Raw genomic sequence first — 27,340 nt, forward strand, 5'->3', positions numbered from 1 at the left:
GCTGGCCTTGAATATATCAGAAGGACACCCAGGATTAGGTATCATCAACTTGTTAATGTGTATTACAGAGCTGGACACTTTCCCATGAATCCTCCTCTTACAAAAAGAGGAATGATTTAATTAATTTAAAAACCAATTCACTTCAGATTTTTAAAGAACTTATGGAGGAATAGTCATTATTTTTGAGACTCTCTTAAAGTACATGCTTCTCTCCTTCATTTTATAGAGGAGACTGTTTTCAGATGATTATCCAGGTAGTAACCACTGTTGTATGCCCATGACAAGCAAAGTTAATAAATCACAGTCCCTTCTCTTATATTTGTGCTCAGTTTCAGAATGGTTCTCAATAATTTGCCCTGGAAGTCACCATTAAATGATCAAGATGGTGCTATTACAGAAACTACTCTTCTTTAGCACATGTGGATGCTTACCCCTCATTAAAACTCTGACATTTTGAAGTATTCACTTGTGCCTCCCAATCTTTATTTTTTCAGACCTCTGTTACCTTCAAATATAACTAATTTTGTGTTGTTAAGATAATAACTCAGTAAGTAGTACTCATAATAACAATACAACACTCATGAAAGCCATCAACATGTTGTTGATTACAATATTATGAACTGATCTGAAGACACTGTTTTTTATCATACTTGCAGATTTACATGATCACTGTAATATTTTCACCCTTCCTTGTAAATCATGCAAAATCAAAGTTTCATAACTGAATTCATCTTTGTGGGGCTTTCACAGGATCCTACTGTTCAGAAAATAGTATTTGTTGTGGTTTTGTTGGTCTATTGTGGGCAACATGCTGATTATAGTGACCATCCTCTGCAGCCCGGCACTGCTGGGATCCCCCATGTATTTCTTCCTGGCATTCCTGTCCTTACAAGATGCAGGTTTCTCCTCAGCCATCACATCAGAAATGATTGCAGACTCCCTGTACAAGTAGAAAACCATCTCTTATAAAGGATACATGATTCAACTTGCTGGACACTTCTTTGGTGGGGCAGAGATGATTATACTCACAGCCATGGCCTATGACTGTTATGTGGCCATTTGCAAGCCCTGGCACTACTCTTCCATCATGAACTGGAGGCTCTGTGTCATTCTGGTAGGGGTGTCCTGGATAGGGGGATTTCTGCATTCCATCATACAAATTTTCTTTACTTTCCAGCTGCCCTTTTGTGGACCTAATGTCATTGACCATTTCATGTGTGACTTTTACCCATTACTGAAGTTTGCATGCACTGACACTCAACATCTTTGACCTTTTTTGATCACCAACAGTGGATTAATCTGCATCATCAACTTCTCCCTGTTGCTTGTGTCCTGTGGTGTCATCTTGTTCTCCCTGAGAAAACACAGTGCTGAAGGGTGGAGGAAAGCTCTGTCCACCTGTGGATCTCACATTATGGTAGTGGTTTTGTTATTTGTCACATGCATATTTATATATGCACAGCCTTCATCTTCCTTTCCCTTTGACAAAGAAGTAGAAATAGTTTACACCATCCTAACTCCCTTGCTCAATCCTTTGGTTTATACTTTGAGAAATAAGGAAGTGAAAAATGCTATAAGGAAAGTGTAGAATAGTTTGTTGGCTTTATTTAAAGAAAAATAAAATACAGTACCGTGGAGAGCAGATGAGCCTCTGTTCATCAGGTGACCCTGCTGGGTCAGCAAAAAGCCAAAGGCAAGGATGCTCTCGGCATTCACTCTCACCTCTGGTACTAGCAGTTATCACAAGTCCTAGGAAAATGGGTCTCCTGGATACAGAGGATAGTAGCAGAAGGTTCTTAGGACCACAACAGTAGGAAAGGTGCCAAAAGTGTTTCTAGCTCTGTAACTTTTTAGTGAGCAATGAAACCTCTGAAAACTTACAAGCCTTGAACAATTTACACTGTCCCCGTAGTTTAACATCCTGATTGTGAGACTCCATAGAACAAACTTGGAGAACTAGTTCTGGGTCACTGCTTCTCCATCAGAGTGCACTGTTGCACTTGACCCAGGTTTTCAAGAAAATATCTCTGTGTCTTCTTTGTCTCTGTGGTTTTCTTCATCTTCTGTCTCCCCTACTTGAGAATCCTTAGTTGATGTTGTGGGGGTCATGGAATATTACCAAAAGTATAATGTAAAAAGTAAGAGTACTTATTTAGATAACTGGTTTATCAGGTGTCCTTCTTTGGAAAGAGATTACATGATTCTAAAGAGAAGGCAATAACATGCCAGGGATTTAAAATTCATGTTTTCATTTTGAGATCACCCTTCCCTTTGAATTTACAACTCAATACTCTTATATGTAAACTAAAGATAGTTCAATTAATACTTTTTGAAATTTGTGTTATAAAATGGAAGTGATTTAACACATCAGAATGATTTTCATTCCTAAAAGTTTTGAAGAAACAAAAAAAAAAAACTTCTGAAAGAAAATATTAGAAATCAAGGAAAGAAATATAAAATTTGATGTGAAAAGATACAATTCTCTGATACTCCTATTAGTGATCCTAATATAAAACCTCAAGACTTAGGAAAATCAGACAAGAGCTTTCCAGTCACCTGCATTTTTTCACTGGGTCCATTAATGTCTGTTGGAATTTGAGTTATTTCCTGAATTTTGAGAGATAGTATCTGATTGGTCTAATCCTACGTATGGGGTGGTCCCCTTGGGTCAAGTGACCACTGTTAGCACAAAATGACTGGACTGGATACAAACTTCACAGATCTGCACAGCTTTTATCCAGGAATGGAATGACACCTCTGAAGGACCACTTTCCTGGTTGAAAATGAGCCATTGGCCCAAGGGGGCACCTGTGCTTATATAGGTGACACTGAGAGGTGACTTAATTAATGAGCTTGTCAGTTTGGGAAACTTAGGAACTTGGGGTTTGTTTATTGGGTGAGACAGATGGAGTCTATGGTCAATAGTCAGTTTGGACACCAGGAAACAGGTTTGTGAGCATTTGAAAATTTGTTTTCACTGGGCAATACTTTTTACTTGGAGAAGAATGGAGGGTCTGGAGTCAGTATTCAGTGCTTTTGTCTTTCGCTTCAGGGTCGCATTGTATTGTCACTGAGAGGATTTACATGGGGAAGTATCAATGTGTTGACTTCCTTTGTAGGGATTGTTCTGTCACTGGGAAAGAGTGAAGTGGGAATGGAAAAATACCATCAATGTGCTGCTTTCCTCTTCATTTCCTCTTCCCAGTCTACACCATTGTGTGGTTTGTCATGTTCCGTACCCCAAAACCACCTTACATCAATAGGATCTGAGAGAGTAGGTGAGGAAATTCCACAGGGGGATCAGCAATGAGAGTCTCTCATTTTAATACAAACAAAAGCAACTCCTGAAAAACACACTACTAGTAACCTCAAAGCTCAAAGCTACAGATATAGTGAGCACACGTTCCCCACACTCCCATGGAGGGAATAGAACCCAGAGAAACCAGGTGTAAAACCAGATTTTCTAAAGATTATTAATTACAGTTTACTTGGTGATTTTCATCTTCTCAACTTAATATACCCAAGTGCAATTCTTTCATTTGTGTATTTACCAATAAAGAGATGATTCAAATTCAGAAACTTATTTGGTGGTCAGTTCTATGTTTTGTTAGTCTCAGGTTGTAAAGTGTTGGGGGATCAATGTATTAATAATAAAATATTAAATTTTCCCTTAACAAATCAACACTGAAAACATGCCAGTGGATTACTGTGGGAAAATTATCTTTTTTTCCTCTCTTTTCACTTTACTTGCCACCCCAAAGTAAAAGAGTTTATGATATTAGTCTTAATTGTTATAATTGGCATGCAAAAGATACATATAATTTCATTGATAACCAATGAAAAAATCCATGAAAGATTAAACTGTGAGTCTAAAACATCACCTAGACTATGTGGGTGCTCAGCAGACCAAGATATTGACAAGGCTTAGACATGTGTTTACCTTTCTTCACATCAGCCATTCGTCAAATCAGAGGTAACATCTTCATGTACTTTCACTTCGTAGGTCTTGGTATTTAATTTCATCTATTCATAAGAACTAGCTCAAGAAGTGTGGATCTGCTAGATTAGCTCCATTGCTTTATCAACTTGTGAAGTCAAAATTAGAAATGAAGCCATAAAGTGAAACACTATTCTGGCCAGATTGCACTGATCAACACCAACCAGTTAATGTCTGCTCCATCATATGATTAAGTTCAAACTTTTAAAAAATTATTTTAATGGTCCACATTTTATTGTGGACTCTGTAGATATATACAAGGGAAAAATCCACTAACATTCAGTCGAGGGATAGATAACAAAAAAAGGCACCTACTAAACAGTTGTCATTCCCACTCACTTGGGAATAGATAAAAATTCTCTTCAAAATAACTGTTTCTTTAACTTTCCATTTTCTTTTCCATGTAGGTTGTCTCAGGCATGATGAAGCACATTCCAATGCTTTTAGCTGTTAGGCAATCTAACTGCTATGCATCTCATCATGAATATTTAGTCTGTAAGCTCCCATGACATTTACAATGAAAACCAAGAATATCTCACCCAAAGAGAAAGTTTTTTGTCTGCCATTGAACTGTGTGCAACATTTTATGTGGATTTTATGAGTAACAAATACTGTGCAAATCTTGTTTTTCTATATGTGATTAAAAAAAATGATCCTCTTAAAGCTGGGAAAAGATGTTAAGTTTTTATTTTTATACTCACAGATAATGCTCAATAGTAAGCTTTTCTGAGCTTTCAATGAGAAACAAATGGGCAAGTCCAGGACCACTGGTTGATGGTACTTGGAAGCCCTCATACCAGTCTTTATTTTATGGGAATCACCATGAGTCAGTTTGTATGTTTTGCCCTGAATTACTGAATGCAGGGAACAGAATGATGGATGTCATTCAGTAGGTGTCTGGCATCTGAAAAGGCATAGCCTCTTCATTGTGGATGATTTCTAAGTCCAATCGTATATAACTTAGGTGAGAGAGAGAGAGAGAGAGAGAGAGAGAGAGAGAGAGAGAGAGAGAGAGAAAGAGAGAGAGAGGAGAGAATTCAGTTAAATAATTCTGAGTGACTTTTCTACTTTGGTAATGACATAATATTGAAAAATCTGCTATTATTTTTTATGCATCCAAATTTTATACTTGCTTAATGAAAAGTTATCTAAATTTCAAAACCTCACTTTAATGGTTTACCTGCATAACCTGTTTCCAAGTTTTGTTATTATTTTTTTGTTTGACTCTGGCATTAGAATCTGTCTAAATGTAAATTTCAATAAAACACATTATTCTTTTTATTTCCATTATAGCTTGGTTTCAATTTTCTCATCCAAAATGTCTTTAATCCTCTGATTTTTTTATATCTCTAGATACGAGCCTTTCACAACCAAAGATTTGTTTTATTATTTTTATTTATACCAGTATTGAAGATGCCATGCACTTTTAATTCATTTTGTTTTTTATATTTACTAAAGCTATTTGGATATGTCATTTATACTTTCTCATCTTTGTTAAAAAATCTAGGATGATCTAAGGTACCAATATAACTTATGTGACTCAGCAAAGGAATTTTGTGTTTTAAAACAGTTGTACAGACATCTGTATTATAAGTAAGTGAAAAACTGAAATCAATATTTGAATAATAAAATTTTCCTCCTGGAAATCCAGGGCTAACAATCATAATGAATGTAATTACCCCAGTTGTACACTGCGCACAGCCACGTCTTTTCTACACTTTGTGGACATTGTATAATCTAGCCATCCCAGCACGACTTAAAAGTAGGTATTAGAATCATTTATGTTTTACAGGGGAAGATCAAGGGACTGGTTGAGTGACAGGTCCCTGGTAGGCAGTAGGTGTGGTTTGACAGGAGACAGTGTGGCTTCGGACTATGTACTGATCACTGAGTTAACACACTTTATAGTCTGGTTGCATCTGTGTGTTTCAGAATCTAGTTGAGAACTTAACTATCTGAATTGAAGTTTGCATAATTGTAAATTATTTGACCAATCTCTCCTCCTGCTGATTTCAGGGTGTGGTTGCAGGGCTGTGGACACAGTCAACAAATATCACACCACTGAATGCAGTTATTAAATCCATAGACTCTGGATGTGATGGTCCTTTAGTGTCTCAACCTTTCTCATGAATCACTTAAATATGGCATTTTTACCTCTTTATTGTACACAAATGGGGTACAAATTTTCATTTCTCTGTTGGTACATGAAGTAGAGTCACACCATTTGTATAATCATGCATGTATATAGGGTCCTAATGATTGTCTCATTCCATTATCTTTCCCCACTCCCTCCCCACCACTCATTTCCCTTTACACAATCCATCCTTCCTCCATTCTTCCACTACCCACCCCCACCGTGTATCATCATTCACTTATCAGAGAAAACATTCAACCTTTTTGTTTTGGGGATTGGATTATCTCACTTATCATGATATTTTCCAGCTCCATCCATTTACCTCCAAATGTCACAATTTTATTCTTCTTTGTGACTGAATAATGATCTGTTGTATATATATATACCACAGTTTCTTTATCCACTTATCTATTGAAGGGCATCTAGGTTGGTTCCACAATCTAGCAATTGTGAATTGAGCTGCTACAAACATTGATGTGGCTGCATCACTGTACCATGGTTACTTTAAGCCCTTTGAGTATTAACCGAGGAGTGGGATAGATGGGTCAAATGGTGATTCCATTCGAAGTTCTGTAAGAAATCTCCATACTTGTGTTTTACTCTATTTGGTTTCTGGAATTGAGAAAAAATTGCCTGATGTACATGGATGCACCATTGTGCATCCATTGGGGCATAAATATTTATGATTGTATGTCTTGCTGATTTAATGCTTCCCTAAAGCATTATGAAATGTGCTTCTTTATCCCTTATGACTAACTTTGGCTTGAAGTCCACTTTATCTGATACGAGGACGGAAACCTCCACTTTTTTACTGAGTATGTGTGCATAGTATGTTTTATCTCATCCTTTCACCTTAAGGCTGTGTCTTTTTCTGTGAGATGAGTCTTTTGAGGACAGCATATTGTTGGGCCTTTTTTGTTATACAGTCTGCCAGTCTATGTCTTTTGATTGATGAGTTTAGGCCATTAACATTAGGGTTATTATTAAATATGATTTGTGTTCCTGCTCACTTTGGCTTATTTTTAGTTTAAAACTTGAGTTGGTTTCTTCTTGCTTGGCTTTTCCTTTAGGGAATTTCCTCCCATTGTTAACTTACATTGTTGTTTTTAATTTCCTCCTGATTGAATATTTTACTAAGAATGTTCTGTAGTTTAGGCTTTCTACTTATAAATTCTTTTAACTTTTGTATATCATGGAATGATTTTATTTCATCATCAAATCTGAAGGTAAGTTTTATGGCATATAAGATTCTTGGTTGGCATCCACGTTCTTTCAGAGCTTGAAATATGTTCTTCTAGGCCTTTCTAGCTATTAGGGTCTGGGCTGAGAAATCTGCTGATATCCCTACTGGTTTCCCCTATATGTAATCTGATGCTTTTCTGTTGCAACCTTTAAAATTCTTTATTTTGTATGTACCTTGGTGTGGATCCTTTGTAATTTTGTACACTTGGTGTCCTGTAAGCCTCTTATATTTGATTTTCCATTTCATTCTTCAGGTTTGGGAAATTTTCTGATGTTAGTTCATTGAATAGATTGTTCATTCCTTTGCTTTGTATGTCTGTGCCTTCCTCAGTTCTGATAATTCTTAAATTTTGTCTTTTTATGATATTCCATAATTCTTGGAGGTTCCATTTATTATTTCTTACCATCTTCTTTGTTTAGTCAATTTTATTTTCAAGATTAAATACTTTGTCTTCATTGTCTGAGATTCTGTCTTTCAAGTGATCTAGTCTGTTGGTGAGGCTTTCTATTGAGTTTTTAATTTGGTCTATTGTGTCTTTCATTTCAAGGATTTTTTTTCAGAATCTCTGTGTCTTTATTGAAATGATCTTTTGCTTCCTGTCTTTGCTCTTTTAAGTGTTTATTGGAGTGATCATTCATTGCCTGCATTTTCTGTTTTATCTCATCTTGAGTTCATGGATCATTTTAATTATGTACATTCTAAACTCCTTTTCTTACTTTTCTTCTACTGTGCTGTCACTGTGTTCTATTAATATAGCATCTTGACTTGTTTGGGACACTTTCTTCCATTATTTCTTCATGTCGTTTGCGCATCTTCCTCTCTAGCAGTGCATATCTGATATATTAGAGTTCCCCCCCATAGGCTTATTGTGTCCCTGCAGGTTTCCAATATCTCACCTTCAAAGGGGAGATCAATATTAGCAGCACACAATACAAACAATATTCAGTCTTATCCCAAATAGCTCCTATTAAGTTAGTAACAGTATTGTGTAATAAACAGAGATGAGAAGTTTAATTATTATCTACCACATAAACAATAGGTTTGCAATAAGGTCCACAATTTCTAATAGTGTACAAAGAGGATGTGAAGGGTTGAAGGATGTAATGTTAATGGGATGAGAATTGAGTGTATAGAGGTACTAGATTATAGGAACTGTGAAAGTAAAATCAAAAGAAGTTGGCCATTATCATGAGAAAATATAGAAAGAGACTCCAAAGAAACAGAGAAAAATACAGATTGAGAAATATAATAAATAAAAAGTACAAATAATAATAATAATATTAAAATAATAAGTAATAATAATAATATTAAAATCTACAACAAAACTGTAAAATACTATTCAAACCTCTCAGTCTTTGGTATCCTGATGCATTAAAGATACTTGATAATGTGGAGGATGGGAGCTGCCCCAAATAAAGATGGTCGGATCAAGGTCAGGGACAATCCATGATAGTGGGCAGAAGCATCCTTATATGTTGGAAGATGGGGAGCCTCAGTATGGCTCCAAGTCTTTGAGTGGTTTGGTGGGTGGGTTTCATGCATGGTCTGGCCAAGAGGCGCTGGAGATCAGTGAGCTGGGACTGGGCCTGGGCCTGCGCGGTGCAGCACTGGAGATCTGCATGTGTGCAGGCTGCAAATTTGGCAATTTTTTTTAGAGTGTGAATAGATATAAAATTAGATAGGATGCAATATTTAGATATCAGAAAAGTAGAAAATTATTGGTGAGGGTTCTCCTGAGGGGGCTATGTTCAAGTTTCCCCCAAACATCCTTTTCAATGCTATGTACCTTTACGTTAATTACATCTGCCATACCATCTTCCAAATAAATGAACAGAGAAAAGTTCCTTTGATCTCCTCTGCAATTTGGTTTTTGTTTTAAAAACTGTTTTATATGTTCAGTTTGAGATAAATGTAACATTTCAAGTCATGCATACCCCTTCACATATTTTATATGAAATATTTTTCTTTAATAAGTACTCCTTGCCATAGTACATGTTTTCCACATGGACTGGTGGATGGATGGTTTATCACACAACTCTCATTTTACATTTAGTAGATACACAAACATTTGGCCTGAATCCCGCAGGAGATAGTGCATTCTGTGCCCTAATACCCAGTGTTATATTCATAAGTATGGTGGAATATGACAGCATTTTTAGATATAAACCCAAGAGAAATAAGAAAGAAAAACAGAAAACAAAATCTCTAATTGCTTGGGATGAAAGTTTTGCAGATACATAAGCAAGTAAAAAAACACACAAAATTGTGTCTTGGCACATGATGCTGATGAATAATTTCTCTCTGGGGAGAACCAGACAGTAATTCTACAAGTGCACGACCTATGACCAAACACTTTTAAAGTCCAGATGGAAATCCAGGAGGAACTTTTGTTTCTCTTTCATTTTGTTCCCGAGACTGCTCTCAAGGAACAGTGGGGATATTTGACTGTAAGAGAGGCTCTTCCTCTCTATCTTAAGTGTTGAGCAAACATTGGATAAAGACATCACAATTTGGGGGACACAAGTGAACTTTTCTCCAGAGAGAACAGGAGAGGTCATCACTAGAATTTTCAAGGAACTAACATATGGTGAGATTTATCTTTTCACTTTTTGGATTTTAATGGTTTCAAATTGTGATGCAGTGCTTAAAATTGTGGGTCATGTGGGAGAGCTGAGAACTGTGCACAGAATGAGTCTGTCAGCAACTGTGCACTTGGTATAACTGCATGACCTTTACAACCTCAGGATTCTCATGTTAAATGAGGATTATAAGATTAGCAAGGTCAAGGGATGTGGAAGTCCACACAATAACAGAGGAGGAACAGACAGTGCATAGTTGACAGAATGAGTGTCCAATGAGCAGTGGCTCTTAGAAGGCATTGTTTTTGTGGGAGAGTTTTAAGGTTCACAGATAGCATCAAGCTTAATGAAATAAGATCCACTTTCTGATTTTTATCTTCAAGGAATATCCAAACACTCAAAAACACATCAAATACATATTCTTTTGTGAGAGTAGTAGAGGAGAATTTCTATTTCATTGAGTGCAACACCCAGTGAATATGGAAGTTCAATCCAAATATGTAGATATTTTCATAACTTTTAATTAATTTTTTAGTATCCATTTTTAATGGACACAATATGATTGTACTTATTTATGGGAAGAGTTTGATCAGATCGATAATCAGCATTATCTATCACCACAAACATTTATCATTTCTTTGTCTTGGAAAAATATAAAATCTTCTCTACTAGCTTTTGATTTAAAACCTGGTTATGCTAAGGTAGAAGCTAAGATAGGCAGCACTTCACCAATTAACCATCCTCCAACCTCCTGCCTCACTTTCCCCAGCCTCTAGGAACCATTATTCTATTCTCTACTTCTCTGATATCTGCTCATTTAGCTTCCACATACAGTGAAAACAGGTCATTTGTTTGCTAATGTTTGCACTATTGTGATGGTTTAGAATAAAAAGTGGTGTTTCAGATGCTGTACAAAGAATACTGACATTTTAACATGGTAAACATAAGTCTCGTGGGACCAGTCAGATTCATTGATGAAGAATGTAGTATCATTAATGTTACATTAGTAATATTACTAATATTCACAACATCACACTACTAAAAACACAGGGGAAAACATTAAGTTTAAGAAAGAGTGACCAAGTCACAGAATGGAGACTTCAGATTTCAACTCTCTCTGCTAAATTGTCCCTGTGGGTAATTGTTGTCATAAATAGCACTAGATTTTTGCTTCAGAATTGTTCATAAAAATGTAAGTGATTAATCCCTGAACTGTTATAATGTTTACTATTCTGTCTTCATCTCTACTTTAAAATGAGCTGAAGCATTGGCATAACAGAAGAGAAGTCTCAGGCATTCATCTGGAAGCGCACCAGTGGAAAAAAATAATTCTTTTCTCAAATTCCAGAAACATATCACACACACACACACACACACACACACACACACACACGTATGTATGAATATATATATATATGTGTGTGTATATATATTCATATGTATACATACACATACATATTTGAAAATTTATTTATATATACATTTTAACATTTAGAAAAATGTTAAAGTAATATTGAATATTGAGGAGAACAAAAAGGACTTCAGATCTGAGGGAAGTTATCTTTTGCTGCTGAATAATACCCTGGATCAAAAATATGTTTTAAAAAATCTATAGCAGAAAGATCAATAGAATAGAGGAAAGAGAATGGGGGAAGGTGAAGGGAAGGGAAAGGGGAAGCTCTAGAGATTGAATTAACATCAAATTGCATTTCATGCTTCTGTATTTGTTGTAAAATGAATCTAATTTTTAACTAAAGGAACCAAAGAAAATTGTGGTTCATTTAAAGAAATAACAGGAGACTAATTTCGAATAAGACTTTACTCTTTCAGTTTGCAATAACAATATTTAGAACAGTGTATGCAAATGGAACTGATATGCTCATATATGTATAAGTAAATGCACATAAAATTTATTGCTTGATATATGATTACTTAACAGTACCTTAAAGGAAACCTTACTATTAATCTCTCTTTTAGGTCTGAATGTCATATGTGTGTATATATATATATATATTTGAAAGTTAATGAAGAAATTTTATTTCTTCCTGAATTATGCTAAAAATATTTTGGCTGATAAAATTAACAGGAAGAAAACAGTGAACAGTGTGCATAGTTGTGCAAAGGGAAGCAAAATTCTCAAGGTCACCACCCCAGGAGATGTGCACCCCCACAGCTCATACAGTGCATGTTGTAAGGGGTCCTCAGCAATCTCCTGTGCAACTCCAGCATATTCTAGGATATGGCTGTTAAGAAAGGAAATACAACAGAATGTTCTGCGACAAATACAGACACATTATGCGTCTACCTGTAGGAGAATGTGATTTTAAAACTGATGTCAGTAAATGCATGAAGGGAGGGGAGGGGTGAGCCTATTGTAGGACCATTAGTGGAAAGCTTACAATGTCACAATTTGGATTAAATATTCCCTGTTACGGTAGTGTGTAGCTTGCACCTTTGTAAATGAATTTTCCTCAGACCTCACATTCTCTTTCTGAGCTATTTTAATTATGAAGAGTCTTGTGTGGGGTTTGTAAATTATGTGCAGTTATAAATATTCTCATCATAATAACCAAATATTTATTGCAAACTAAAAGACTATACCATTGTAATATTTTATCTTCTGGATGTTAAAACTATATTTAAAGTAGAAATACGAATGGGGGAGGGGAGTTAAGAAGGGTTTTTATTTCTTTCTTAACATGTTGCAGAATGTTTGAACTTCTATTTCCTTATATCATTAATTATGGTTTTATTCATTACATCATGTGATATTAATGCAATGGTGTGACTTAAATAGATATCTTTCCCATTGACTATCTGAGTTGTGTTTTTGTTTAGAATACTTCAGCATTTTCCATTATAAAAGTTTCCCATGTTATTTCTATTTCATTGTGTACTTTTCAGATTTGGATAATTAGTAGAATGAATACAGACATAATTCTGGAAGTATTTTCCAATTTGTTTCCAAAAGGATAACATTTTAAAAGAATTTTTATTACAACGGATAACCTTGTGATTCATTTAATCTTTACTTCACTTTGTGTATGTTTGTGCTGCTGAAAAATGGTGACATCAGTATTTTTTTATATTCCTTTTGAACTGTGAACCCCATGTTCATAATTCCTCTGTATCCAGCACTGTGCTCAGGCAGCTTGAGGCACGGCTTTGTTTAATGGCCCATTGCTGTTAGACAGAGACTGGAATTGTAGTTATTTGATAGTAGAAAAAGGTCACTGTTTTTCTACCTATTAACTTTTATAAAACTGTGGAATAGTTTTAGATTAAACAAAGAGTTATAAAAAATTTCTGTACAATTCCTGTAGAATTGTCAATTAGCTTTAATACTGTTGGTTTACATTATTATGGGTATATTTGTCAATGTATGAAATGAACATAGGTACATTTTTATAAATAAATGACATATTTTGCTCATATTTCAATAATTTTGCCACTATTGTCCTTTAGCTATCTCAGGATTCAATGCAAGACAACTGATTAAGATAATTAACATTTAATGATTTAAAATTCTTAAACCTTGTGATCATGAACCATGAGACACAGCATATTCTCCATGTCACATATTTAACACTAATTTTGAGAATTACTTTCATTTGGGAATAAAGGGATTGTTTCATTTACATTCAGCAACATTTCAGTTATGCAGTGGTATTGCTATTAGACCATCCAGAAAACAGAAGTGGAGAGATAAGATGTCTGTAATTATTAGATTAATTTTGGATCCTGTCTTCACCTTCCCACTCCATTTTATTTTCTTTCACAATGAAGCATCTGAAGGAGGCATGGACACAGGTGGATCTGAGTCCACAATAACATAGTCAGGGGTTACTAGGGACATTCAAAATGCAGCACATTTCAAAATGTTATTTCTTCCTGCTGATAAACACCAGTGTTTTTGTGTTTATGATTTTATCTAACTTGCACAAGAAGTCTATTTATAGACATTAGACCTTAAGTAGAAGAAGTATAACAAGAACTTTAGAGAATTTTAAGTAATTGATGTTTCTAGTGGGTGACTTCACTGGATGCTGCAGAAGATCCATACAGTCATTCCTAATAAACTCATTCACTGAGCAGAAACTTGAGGCTTTTAGAATTTTTAGGATCTATGAATAAACTGATCTGAGCCTCAGAAAGATTGAAAGCTAGGTAGGTCTGCATGAGTCTGGAGCAGATGTTCTTCCTCATTCTTTGCCTTTCCTGCTTTGGTTCTTGGTTTAGCAGACCTCTGCTAAATTATATATTGATCTTCCAGGGTTGTTGTCTGACCCTATGACATTTAGGGTTTGCTTACACTCTCGTTGCCTTAGTGATAGTCTGTGAGCTGTAGACACAGAGTTCAAGGTACAGATACTAGTGAGGAATGAACTGAAGGAATGGTGACAATGGCTGCCTTCAAACTGGTGGAGGACATGTGCTAAGGCACACAGTTGTATATGTTAACTTTATTAATATTCCAAATTTTTTCTGTTGCCTCTAAGGGGAATTCATAAAAATCAGCTCATTTGTCATTCTTGAATAAACCCAATGATTGCTTTATTGCCCTATTTTAACAACCAAAAATACATGTGTATGCATATATGTACCTATAAATATTTGCAAACACCAAAACCATTTACATTTCAGTTATGTGCATAGGTAAGGATACAGTCACATTTGAAGCTGTGTCAACCAGAGGCAAATCATTTCAAGTGTTGGGAGTATTTGCCTGGAGAACTCATGGAAAATCTTCCTGTGGGTGAGGCCACCTGCTTTTCGTGTAAGGATGCTTTATCATTTATATTTTTTATTTCCATATTTGACCATCATTATAATCCTGGGATATGAGTACATAAGCTGTTTATGAACTCTTCTATCTTAAAATGAAGTCATATAAGTTTGAAACTTTTTTTTTTTTTCTGGAGAATTATAGCTGCTCAGATAGGGTCACATTGTATAAAAAATAAACATATAATAAAGTCTCACATTTAAATTACATTCATTCTTTGTTTCCATATCTTGATAAGGTAAGATAAGGTACAAATGTCAATGTGCATTTGTAGTTTGGTGGATAACTGCTTTCTGACTCTTCATGATGTGCTGTTTGCTTTATCAAGACTTCTCATTCAAATGAGCAAAGGAATAACATGCTTTAAATTCTAACCTAGACTGAAACGGTAGAGAGACCATGCCTGCTCTGAACTTTCTGCTGGAAAAGAAAAAGTCCTATTCCTTTTTCCTGTTGATATTCTTGAAAAGAATTGAAGTTTGAAACTAGAAATTCAGTGTTAAAATTCCAAATCAAGCATCTGTTGTTTGCTTCAAATTAACATCTTTAATTACAAATTATTCTCCAATAAATAGGGATCATAAGACCTCACCCAGCTTGTGGACCTTGAGCAACTGGTTTCCCTGCATTGTTCCAGTTATTCATAATAAAACAGGTTTTATATTTATCAACCTTTGTTCACATTTTTAAATAAAAAACTGCAAGGAGAATCTCAACATTTTGTATGTATTTGTGCCTCAAGTATACTAGAACTACACACATTTTTGTATTTCTGTTTTATAAAGAATGAATTATATCATTCAAATGACCAATTCTTTCCAAAGTTTTAAAGAAAGTTTTGAGGAGTAACCATGATTTTCAGAAACCACCTCAACTACCTTTCATTTCTTCTTCTAATGGTAGATGAGGCTTTCTTCTGGTCAAACATGGCAGGTTACTCATCCCTGCCTCATTCCATGCCTATGGAATGTGTGATTAATAAATAATAGTCTTTGCTGGTTTGTAACATGAGTGTGGCTTTAGAATACCTTTCAATAATTCAGTGTAGGCAGCTACTACACAATAGTGAAAGCTGGACTTTGAAATAAAAAGTAACATCTCTACCATGTTGAAAATCTGGTTTTATTAAATGTACAGTAATTTCTCTGTACCTCAGTTTTGCCTGATCTATAGTGCCCTTCAGTAAATGTCTAATATTATGTTCTCAATGATAATGAAAGCACTCAAGATAAGTTCATATAATAATGCATCAACTATTTGGTGACTATGGTATTACAAACAGCTTGAAGCAATTTTTTTTCCTATTTGTAGTTTAATATGATTACTGTTTTATCTTCACCTTTCCCTTGAGAATCATGCAAAATCAGAGCAATGTAACTGAATTTGCCCTCCTGGGACTTTCCAATATTTCTAGATCACAGAAGATAGTACGTTTGTGCTTTTGTTGATCTACATTGCAATTGTTGGGGGCAAAAATTTGATTGCAGTGACCATCCTCTGCAGACCTGCACTGCTGGGCTCCCCCTTGTACTTTTCTTGGTAGTCCTATCCTTCCTGGATGCCTGCTCCTCCTCTGCTATCACAGCAAAGATGATCACAGGCTCCCTGTATGAGAGAAAAACCATCTCTTATGAAGGAGGCATGATTCAACTTTTGGCTGAGCACTTCCTTGCTGGGGCAGAGATAATTGTCCTTACAACCATGGCCTATGACTGCTATGTGGCCATTTGGAAGTCCTTGCACTGCTCCTCCATAATGAACTGGAGGCTCTGTGGCATTCTGGTGGGGGTAGCCTGGACAGGGGGCTTCTTGCATTCCATCATCCAGATTCTCTTCACTTTCCACCTGCCCTTCTGTGGGCCTAATATCATTGATCATTTCATGTGTAATTTGTACCCATTACTGAAACTGGCCTGCACTGACACACTTCCTATAAATTTGGTGATTGCCAACAATGGGTTAATCTGCATCATCAACTTTTCCCTGTTGCTTGTCTCCTGTGATGTCGTCTTGTTCTCCCTGAGAACACAAAATGCTGAAGGGCGGAGGAAAGTTCTGTCCACTTGTGGATCTCATGTAACAGTTGTAGTTTTGTTCTTTATTACACTCATATTTATGTATGCATGGCCTCCATCTGCCTTTCCCTGTGAGAATATGGTGGCAATATTCTGCACCATCCTGACTCTGTTGCTCAAAATTTGATTTGGGATTTGAGGAATGAGGAAGTGAAACAAGCTGTGAGGTAAGTGCGGAAGAGATTGTTAGTTTTCTCTCGTGAAAAGTCGACATTAAACACTGTAAATAAAATCAAAGATTTGAATTAATAAGTAAACACTGTTTTTGATTAAAAACTTTTTAGGATTTCTTTTGTGTAGGAGTATGGTAATGTACATTTATATACAAACCTTCCTGTGGGAGTCAGAAAGTGGTCTTTACTTTCATATCAGGTATCAGATCTGAGCTGGCAACTTGATATTTCATATGTAAATTAAAAATAATTGAATTGTATGCTTCTTTAGGATATCATAATGAAATAAAGAATTGAAAGAGCAATTGTGTACGGTTACGCTCCATTTACTCCATTCTTTACAAAATCTTGGCAGAGCAAAGACAAAAGTATTTTGCCTATTAGTAATTATCCTTAGAGACTGGCATAACAGACTGGACAGTCCTCCTTCTCTTTGCTTTGTTTCGGGTGTGCAATACCCCTGGCTCCCTCAAGCTAACTCCTTTTGAAATCCTTTATGGGACTCACCCCCCACTCATTACCATACAACACCTTCCTTCCCCAGAATCTTACCCCTCTCAATCTCTGCACACCAGATTAAAATCCCTTGAGACTGTGCAGAGGGACGTGTGGAATAGGTTGGCCGAGGCCTACAAGCCTGGGGACCTGCAAGTACCTCATCAGTTCCAGGTCGGAAACTCAGTGTACATCCGGCCCCACAGTGTGGCCAGTCTGGAACCAAGGTGGAAAGGACCACACATAGTGCTGTTCACTACTCCACCTGCAGTAAAAGTCAATGGCATCACCGCCTGGATTCACACTTCCCATGTCAAGCCTGCACCACCACCAGACCCAACGTGGAAAGTGGAAAAATTGGACAATCCCCTCAAGCTCCGCATCCACCATGTTCCTGCTCCTGTTGACGCACCTCCCGCCGATAAGTAGTCCTAAACCCTCATGCCCCCCAACGACTAACATGGCAGGTCCTAACCCCAGACATCTGTGCCTTAGTAGCTGGGTTAGATAATTGGGACATCCCTACCCTGACTTCTGAGGAGGCCCTAAGACGTTGGCCAACATCACCCAGGCCCTTCGGGGGAGCAGAATACCGCCTAGTTGAAGGGTACGACCCAGGCTGTAACTACCCACGCTCCCGTGACAATCTAAAACAGACCCCTTTCTATGTCTGCCCCCAGGATGGGAGGTCACAAAATATGGCAAGGATGTGAGGAGGTATAGACCATTATTATTGCTCCACATGGGGGTATGAGACTACTGGCAACACTTATTGGTGCCCCACCTCCTCCTGGGATTTAATAACCATACAGCAAAATCTTATGGCAGCCAACTGTAACAACCAAGGGTGGTGTAACCCTGTGAACATCTCCTTCACGGAAAAAGGAAGGCTATCACGTGAATGAATAAAAGGGAGAACATGGGGATTCCATTTCTATATGTCAGGATGGGACAATGGATTTACCTTTTCTATCAAGTTTAAGATTGAAACCCCAATCACCATCCAGGTAGGACCTAACCTAGTACTATCTGAACAGCGGTCATCACCCGCCCATATCAGGCCGCCTGTTTCCTGAGCCCCAACAAATAAGCCAGTTGTAACCCCCTCAGCCCCCAATCTAGCAAATACACCCGAGATACTGAACACAGGGCAGAGACTCCTTAATTTGATACAGGGAGCTTTCAGTATCCTCAACGCTTCCAACCCTAATCTGACTGAGTCTTGCTGGCTATGTCTGGTGTCAAGTCCTCTGTATTATGAAGGCATCGCCTTCTCAGGGACCTTTAATAACACCACCTCCCATGACTCCTGTAGCTGGGAGTCGAACAGAAAACTCACCCTTACAGAAGTCTCTTGGCAAGGCACTTGCTTAGGTACAGTTCCTGCAAACCGTAGACATCTGTGCAACCAGACAATAGAAAGCCCTCAAACAACTACCAACTACTATCTGGTTCCCCCTGTAGGCAGATGGTGGGCCTGCAGTACAGGACTGACCCCATTTGTATCCTCATCAGTGTTCAGCACCACCAAGGACTACTGTGTCCTGGTACAACTGGTACCTAGAGTTATCTACCACGAGGCAGGTTCTTTTGAGGCTGAGTTTGACCTACAGCCCTGTAGACAGAAGAGGGAACATATCTCACTCACTTTGGCTGTCCTGCTGGGCCTAGGAGTAGCGGCCGGCATAGGGACAGGGACCACTGCACTTGTTCAGACTCCCCAGTACATCGAAGGGTTATGGGCAGCTGTAGATGAGGATCTGAAGGCTATAGAGCAATCAATCACAAAGCTAGAGGAGTCACTGACCTCTCTATCCAAGGTGGTACTAGAGAATAGGTGAGGCTTAGATCTCCTATTCCTTAAGGATGGTGGATATTGCACTTCACTAAAAGAAGAATGTTGTTTTTACATAGATCACTCTGGTGTAATAAAAGATTCCATGTCCAAACTTAGAGAAAGATTAGAAACAAGACAACGAGATCAAGAAACACATCAAGGATGGTTTGAGAGTTGGTACAGCCAGTCCCCCTGGTTCACCACCCTCATGTCCACCCTGATGGGTCCCCTTGTTATACTGCTTTTATTCCTCACTTTGGGGCCCTGCATCCTAAATCACTTAGTCACCTTCATCAGGGAGAGAATAAGTGCTGTACAGGTACTAATGCTCAGGCAACAATACCAGTCCCTCCGCCAAGGAAATAGCTTTGGAGAAGAGTATATAGAGACAGAAGTTCCATGATTAGAACTTACCAAAAAGCAAATGGGGGAATGAAAGAATGGGTTTTTTTTTTAAGCTGTCTGTTTTATCTCAACTCCCTAAGATCTCCCTCCTAGTGATGGGAACAAGGCCCTTAAAGCTGTTCCAGGAAACAGCCCCAAACAGAGAGTAAATTGAACAAGACAGTGCTCAGACAGTTAAGATACACAGGATATAAGATTACCAGAAACTGTTGACCAGAATCTACATCTTGTTGTAAAACATTGTGAAACATGTTGTATGTTATCAGCAAACCCAGACCCCCTTTGGAATTTCCCAGAGGCTTTGTTCCTCTTTTCCCCTTCCGTGTGTGACCCCTCCCGATGTGTGGTTTCTGCCTTTATAAACTTGTAAGATTTTCTGCTGGGGACTCAACTCCCCAACTCCTGTGTGAGTCACGAGTTGGGTCCCAACATGTTGGAATAAAGCCTCTTGCTGTTTGCATCAAATGACGCCTCCTGCGGTTGACTGCGGTTGCTGTGGATCCATGGGACAGAGTTAGGGTCTCCTTTTTGGGGGTCGTACACTTGAATTAAGAAATGTTGTTTTTTTTTAAATGTAGGGGAGTAAGAGCTGCTGAGAAATGAGCCCACAAAAACAATGCGGTTCCATCATGCTGTCACCAAATTCCTTACAGTTGGGGCAAGGTGAATCACTGGAGAAAAACAGTTCAAATGCAAATTATAGAGGTCTCATGCTAACTCATCCTCCTTTGGTTTTGAATGCTCTCCAATCTTCTGAATAGAGATTTTATCCCCACACTTCAGTATCTCTTTTCTATGGGGAACTACTTAATTACTAAATACTTTTTAAATATGGTCCCAGAAGACAAAAAGGTCCTGGAGGATGAATATTTATGACTCTTAGATTTAAAGCTCTTAATAGCGGAGTTTTCAAGATGGCGGCCTAGAGGGTGGCTGCATTACGTGTTGCTCCAGAACTCAGGATTCAAGAGAGGAGATATTGAGACGCTTGGGACCAACTCAAAGTAGCCGGGTGACTCTCACCCCCTGGGGGGGCATCCCGGATGGGACGGGGGTCCCAGAACGCAGGAAACTTTGTGAAGTACAACTGCCGGCGAGACGCCCCTCCCCCCGCTGGAGCGCCATAGAGGAGGCCGCTCGGCACAGCGCTGGGACTCGGAGCAGCCACTGGGGCTCCGGCGGCTGCCCGGGGGAGGAGTGGCGGGGAGAACTGTGTGGACTCAGGACACCGGGGCCTGCCCTGAGGAGGAGGAGAGGAGCGTGGCCACTTGGATTCGGAGAGACTGCGCCAGAGCTGCAGGCGGTTGCCAGAGGAGAAGCCGCGCGGCGAGCTGTTTGGAATCAGAACGACGCTTCTGAACACCGGGGCCTGCCCTGAGGACAAGGAGGAAGAGGAGCGGCCGCTTGGATTCGGGTGACTATACGGGAACTACAGGCGGTTGCCAGAGAAGGGGCTGCGTGGCGAGCTGTTTGGACTCTGACCACTTCTGAACCCCGGGGCCTGCCCGGAGGAGTAGGAGAAGGAGGAGAAGGAGCGCGGCGGGTCCTTTGGACTCGCAGTGACTGCATTAGCGCTCCAGGCGGCTGCTCAGAGGAGAAGGCGAGTGGTGAGTTGTTTGGTCTTAAAGTGACAGCTCCTGAACACAGGGGGGCTGCCTGGAGGAGAAGCGTGGTGGGACGCTTGGTCTTGAGGGACCACACCAGAGCTCCGGGCGGTTGCCCAGAGGACCCGTGCAGCGGGTCACGTGGATTCAGAGCCACTCAGAGGGACTGCTCCTGAACACCCGGGGGGTTATCTGGAGAAGGAGGAGGAACGGGCAGGGTCACTTCGACTCGGAATGATTGATTGCCCCGGGCGACGGGTGGTTGGTGGGAGGAGGAGGCACGAAGTGAGTTTCTTAGACTCCTAGTGACCGCACCGGCATACTGGGCGGCTGTCTGGAGGAAGAGGCCTGTGGCGGGTCTCTGGGACTCAGAGTGATTGTTCGGGGCCACAGGTGGCTGCTCAGAGGAGGGGCCACGCAGCCAGGCGATTAGGTGCAGAGCAGGGTCCCAGGATCTAGGAGGCTTCTGGGTGGAAGAGCCGCACAGAGACAGGCTTAGGGCGGAGCGAAGGTTCCAGGCCTATGGGCAAATTTTCTGAGGAGGGGCAGCCTAAGGAGATTCATCTGCGAAGGGTGAGGCTCCCAGGCCCAGGAGGTAGGGCCGGGTGCCTGGAAACTTTGCAGAGGAAGGCAGCCCGGCCCAGGCAGTAGCTGTAAATTGAGGGGAACCTCTAGGAGGAAACAGACCAGCGAGACCTCCCCACCGGGTGAGTCTTCCCTGCTGGGTGAGGTTTCCCACAAGGACGGTAAAACCAGAGACTCAGGCCCAAACAGGCCTTGCCTCAGCCCACAGCCTAGGTCCCCTTTGGATGACCATTGGTCAACAAGTGGAGGCACCTCTGCCCACTAGCAGGGAATATACCCAACCTGAAGGCCACCACTCCTAGAGAGGCAGTTTCCTTGTGGAGCACCGCATTATCAACCTCCTCCAAGACTTCAGCCTACTGAAGGCTAAGAGGGGATATATATAGAAATCTTCAGGGTCATTGTAAATCAACAGAAGAAATCTGCAATATCTCAGCGGTCCACTGATATCTGAACAACATGAGAAAACAAGGAAAGAAAATGCTGCAAACAAATCTAGATGTTACATCAATAAAACCCAATGACAGCATGGCAGAAGAAATGACAGAAAAGGAGTTCAGAATGTACATAATTAAAATGATCAGAGAAGCAAACGAGGAGATGAAAGAGCAAATGCAAGCATTGAATGATGAGATGAAAGAGCAAATGCAAGCATTGATTGATCGCACCAATCGACAGTTAAAAGAGCAAATACAGGAAGCAAAAGATCATTTCAATAAAGAGTTAGAGATATTGAAAAAAAACCAAACAGAAATCCTTGACATGAAGGAAACAATAAACCAAATTAAGAACTCCATAGAAAGCATATCCAATAGGATAGAACACCTGGAAGACAGAACCTCAGACATTGAAGACAAAATATTTAACCTTGAAAACAAAGCTGAACAAACAGAGAAGATGGTAAGAAATCATGAACAGAATCTACAAGAACTATGGGATATCATGAAAAGGCCAAATTTAAGAATTATTGGGATTGAGGAAGGCCTAGAGAAACAAGCCAAAGGAATGAACAACCTATTCAATGAAATAATATCAGAAAATTTCCCAAATCTGAAGAATGAAATGGAAAATCAAGTTCAAGAGGCTTACAGGACTCCAAATACACAAAATTACAACAGACCCACACCAAGGCACATTATAATGAAAATACCTAACATACAAAATAAAGACAGAATTTTAAAGGCTGTGAGAGAAAAGAACCAAATTACATTCAGGGGGAAACCAATACGCATATCAGCAGATTTTTCAATCCAGACCCTAAAAGCTAGAAGGGCCTGGAACAACATTTTTCAAGCCCTGAAAGAAAATGGATGCCAACCAAGAATCTTATACCCAGCAAAACTTACCTTCAAATTTGACGATGAAATAAAATCCTTCCATGATAAACAAAAGCTAAAAGAATTTACAAAAAGAAAGCCAGCATTACAGAACATTCTCAACAAAATATTCCATGAGGAAGAGATGAAAAACAAAGAAGCAAATCAGCAAAGGGAGGAATTATCCTAAAGGAATTGTCAAATAAAGGAGGAAACAAGTTGTGTCAAACAAATAAATAAACAAAATTTTAAAAATGAACCAAATGACCGGGAAACCAAATCATTTCTCTATAATAACCCTGAATGTTAATGGCCTGAATTCATCAATCAAAAGACATAGACTGGCAGACTGGATTAAAAAGAAAGATCCAACAATATGTTGCCTGCAAGAGACTCACCACATAGAAAAAGATACCCATAGATTAAAGGTGAAAGGATGGGGAAAAACATACCATGCACATGGACTCAGCAAAAAAGCTGGAGTATCCATCCTCATTTCCGATAATGTGGACTTCAAGCCAAAGTTAGTCAGAAGGGATAAAGAAGGTCATTTCATACTGCTTAAGGGAAGCATAAATCAGCAAGATATAACAATCATAAACATCTATGCCCCAAACAGTGGCTCATCTATGTATGTCAAACAAATCCTTCTCAATTTCAGAAACCAAATAGACCACAACACAATAATACTAGGTGATTTTAACACGCCGCTCTCACCACTGGACAGATCTTCCAGACAAAAATTGAGCAAAGAAACCGTAGATCTCAACAACACAATCAATAATTTAGACTTAACGGACATTTATAGAATATTCCATCCAACCAAGAGTGAATACACTTTCTTCTCAGCAGCACATGGATCCTTCTCTAAAATAGACCATATATTATGCCACAAAGCTAATGTTAGCAAATACAAGAAGATAGAGACACTAGCATGTATTCTATCAGATCATAATGGATTGAAGTTAGAAATAAATGAAAGAGTAAAACACAGAAACTATTCCAACATCTGGAGATTAAACAATATGCTATTATATGATGAATGGATAACAGAAGATATTAGGAAGGAAATTAAAAAATTCTTAGAGGTAAATGAGAACAAAGAAACATCATATCAAAATCTCTGGGACACTATGAAAGCAGTACTTAGAGGGAAATTTATTTCATGGAGTGCATTTAATAAAAGAAGTAAAACTCAACAAATAAACAACCTAACACTACAGCTCAAAGCCTTAGAAAAAGAAGAACAGAACAGCACCAAAAGTAGTAGAAGACAGGAAATTGTTAAACTCAGAGCTGAAATCAATGAAATTGAAACAAAAGAAACAATACAAAAAATTGACAAAATAAATAGTTGGTTCTTCGAAAAAATAAACAAAATTGATAAACCTTTAGCCACACTAACAAAGAGAAGACGAGAGAAAACCCAAATCACTAAAATTCGGAATGAACAAGGAAATATCACAACAGACAGGATGGAAATACAAAACATAATTAGAAGCTATTTTGAAAATCTATACTCCAACAAAATAGAAAATTTCGAAGACATCAACAGGTTTCTAAAGACATATGAATTGCCTAAACTGAATGAGGAGGACATAAACAATTTAAATAGACCAATTTCAAGTACTGAAATAGAAGAAGTCATCAAAAGCCTACCAACAAAGAAAAGTCCGGGACCAGATGGGTTCTCAGCCGAGTTCTACAAAACCTTTAAGGAAGAGCTCATTCCAATACTTCTCAAAGTATTCCATAAAATAGAAGAGGAGGGAACCCTCCCAAACTCATTCTATGAAGCCAATATCACACTGATACCTAAATCAGACAGAGACTCATCAAGGAAAGAAAATTTCAGACCAATATCCTTAATGAACATCGACGCAAAAATTCTCAACAAAATTTTAGCAAATCGCATACAAAAACATATTAAAAAGATAGTGCACCATGATCAAGTGGGTTTCATCCCAGGGATGCAAGGTTGGTTCAACATCAGGAAATCAATAAACGTAATTCACCATATTAATAGACTTAAAGTCAAGAATCACATGATTATTTCAATAGATGCAGAAAAAGCATTTGATAAAATACAGCACCCCTTCATGCTCAAAACACTAGAAAAAATAGGGATAGTGGGAACATTCCTTAATATTGTAAAGGCCATTTATGCTAAGCCCATGGCTAATATCATTCTAAATGGTGAAAAACTGAAAGCATTCCCCCTAAAAACTGGAACAAGGCAGGGATGCCCTCTTTCACCACTTCTATTCAACATCGTTCTTGAGACTCTGGCCAGAGCAATTAGACAAACCAAAGAAATTAAAGGGATTCGAATTGGAAAAGAAGAACTCAAACTATCCCTGTTCGCTGATGACATGATTATATATTTAGAGGAACCTGGAAATTCCACCAGAAAACTCTTAGAACTCATAAGTGATTTCAGTAAAGTAGCAGGTTACAAGATCAATGCCCATAAATCCAACGCATTTTTATACATAAGTGATGAATCTTCAGAAAGAGAAATTAGGAAAACTACCCCATTCACAATAGCCTCGAAAAAAATAAAATACTTGGGAATCAATCTCACAAAAGAGGTGAAAGACCTCTACAATGAGAACTATACAACACTAAAGAAAGAAATTAAAGAACACCTTAGAAGATGGAAAGATCTTCCATGTTCTTGGATAGGAAGAATTAATATTGTCAAATTGGCCATACTACCTAAAGTGCTATACAAATTCAATGCAATTCCAATTAAAATCCCAATGACGTACCTTACAGAAATAGAGCAAGCAATTATGAAATTCATCTGGAAGAATAAGAAACCCAGAATTGCTAAAGCAATCCTTAGCAGGAAGAGTGAAACAGGGGGTATTGCAATACCAGATCTTCAACTCTACTACAAAGCAATAGTAACAAAAACGGCATGGTATTGGTACCAAAATAGAAAGGTAGATCAATGGTACAGAATAGAGGACACGGACACAAACCCAAATAAATACAATTTTCTCATACTAGACAAAGGGGCCAAAAATATGCAATGGAGAAAAGATAGCCTCTTCAACAAATGGTGCTGGGAGAATTGGAAATCCATATGCAACAGAATGAAACTAAACCCATATCTCTCACCATGCACGAAACTAAACTCAAAATGGATTAAGGACCTCGAAATCAGACCAGAGACCCTGCAGATTATAGAAGAAAAAGTAGGTCCAAATCTTCACCTTGTTGGTCTAGGACCAGACTTCCTTAACAGGACTCCCATAGCACAAGAAATAAAAGCTAGAATCAACCACTGGGATAGATTCAAACTAAAAAGCTTTCTCTCAGCAAAGGAAACTATCAGCAATGCGAAGAAAGAGCCTACAGAGTGGGAGAATATCTTTGCCAATCATACTTCAGATAGAGCACTAATCTCAAGAATCTATAAAGAACTCAAAAAACTCTACTCCAAGAATTCAAACAGTCCAGTCAACAAATGGGCTAAGGAAATGAATAGACACTTCACAGAAGAAGATCTACAAGCAATCAACAAACATATGGAAAAATGTTCAACATCTCTAGTAATAAGAGAAATGCAAATCAAAACCACCCTAAGATTCCATCTCACCCCAATTAGAATGGCGATTATCAAGAATACGAGCAACAACAGGTGTTGGCGAGGATGTGGGGAGAAAGGTACACTCATACACTGCTGGTGGGGCTGCAAATTAGTGCAGCCACTATGGAAAGCAGTGTGGAGATTCCTTAGAAAACTTGGAATGGAACCACCATTTGACCCAGCTATCCCACTCCTTGGCCTATACCCAAAGGACTTACATACTACATACATCTGCATACTACAGAAATACAGCCACATCAATGTTCATAGCTGCTCAATTCACAATAGCCAGACTGTGGAACCAACCTAGATGCCCTTCAATTGATGAGTGGATAAAGAAACTGTGGTATATATATACTATGGAATATTACTCAGCCATAAAGAATGATAAAATTATGACATTTGCTGGCAAATGGATGAAATTGGAGAATATCATGCTAAGTGAGATAAGCCAATCTCAAAAAGCCAAAGGACGAATGATATCGCTAATAAGTGGAGGTTGATACATAATGG

General features: G+C 38.5%; 1 protein-coding gene and 1 pseudogene across 2 annotated transcripts in view; both read left to right on the plus strand.

Annotated features, from left to right (window-relative positions):
• LOC306639796 (olfactory receptor 4A5-like) overlaps nt 1-27,340 on the plus strand; it is a gene marked incomplete at both ends in the record, with an annotated part of 343,811 nt that overhangs the window by 187,862 nt on the left and 128,609 nt on the right. The gene's annotated exons all lie outside the window — the stretch shown is intronic.
• Nucleotides 700-16,941, plus strand: LOC306638483 (olfactory receptor 4C15-like; annotated as a pseudogene). Its single transcript has 2 exons — nt 700-780; nt 16,175-16,941. The product of its transcript is annotated as an olfactory receptor 4C15-like (transcript).

The sequence above is a fragment of the Sciurus vulgaris genome (genome assembly GCF_902686455.1).
Source record: "Sciurus vulgaris genome assembly, chromosome: 11".
Classification (NCBI taxonomy): Eukaryota; Metazoa; Chordata; class Mammalia; order Rodentia; family Sciuridae; genus Sciurus; species Sciurus vulgaris.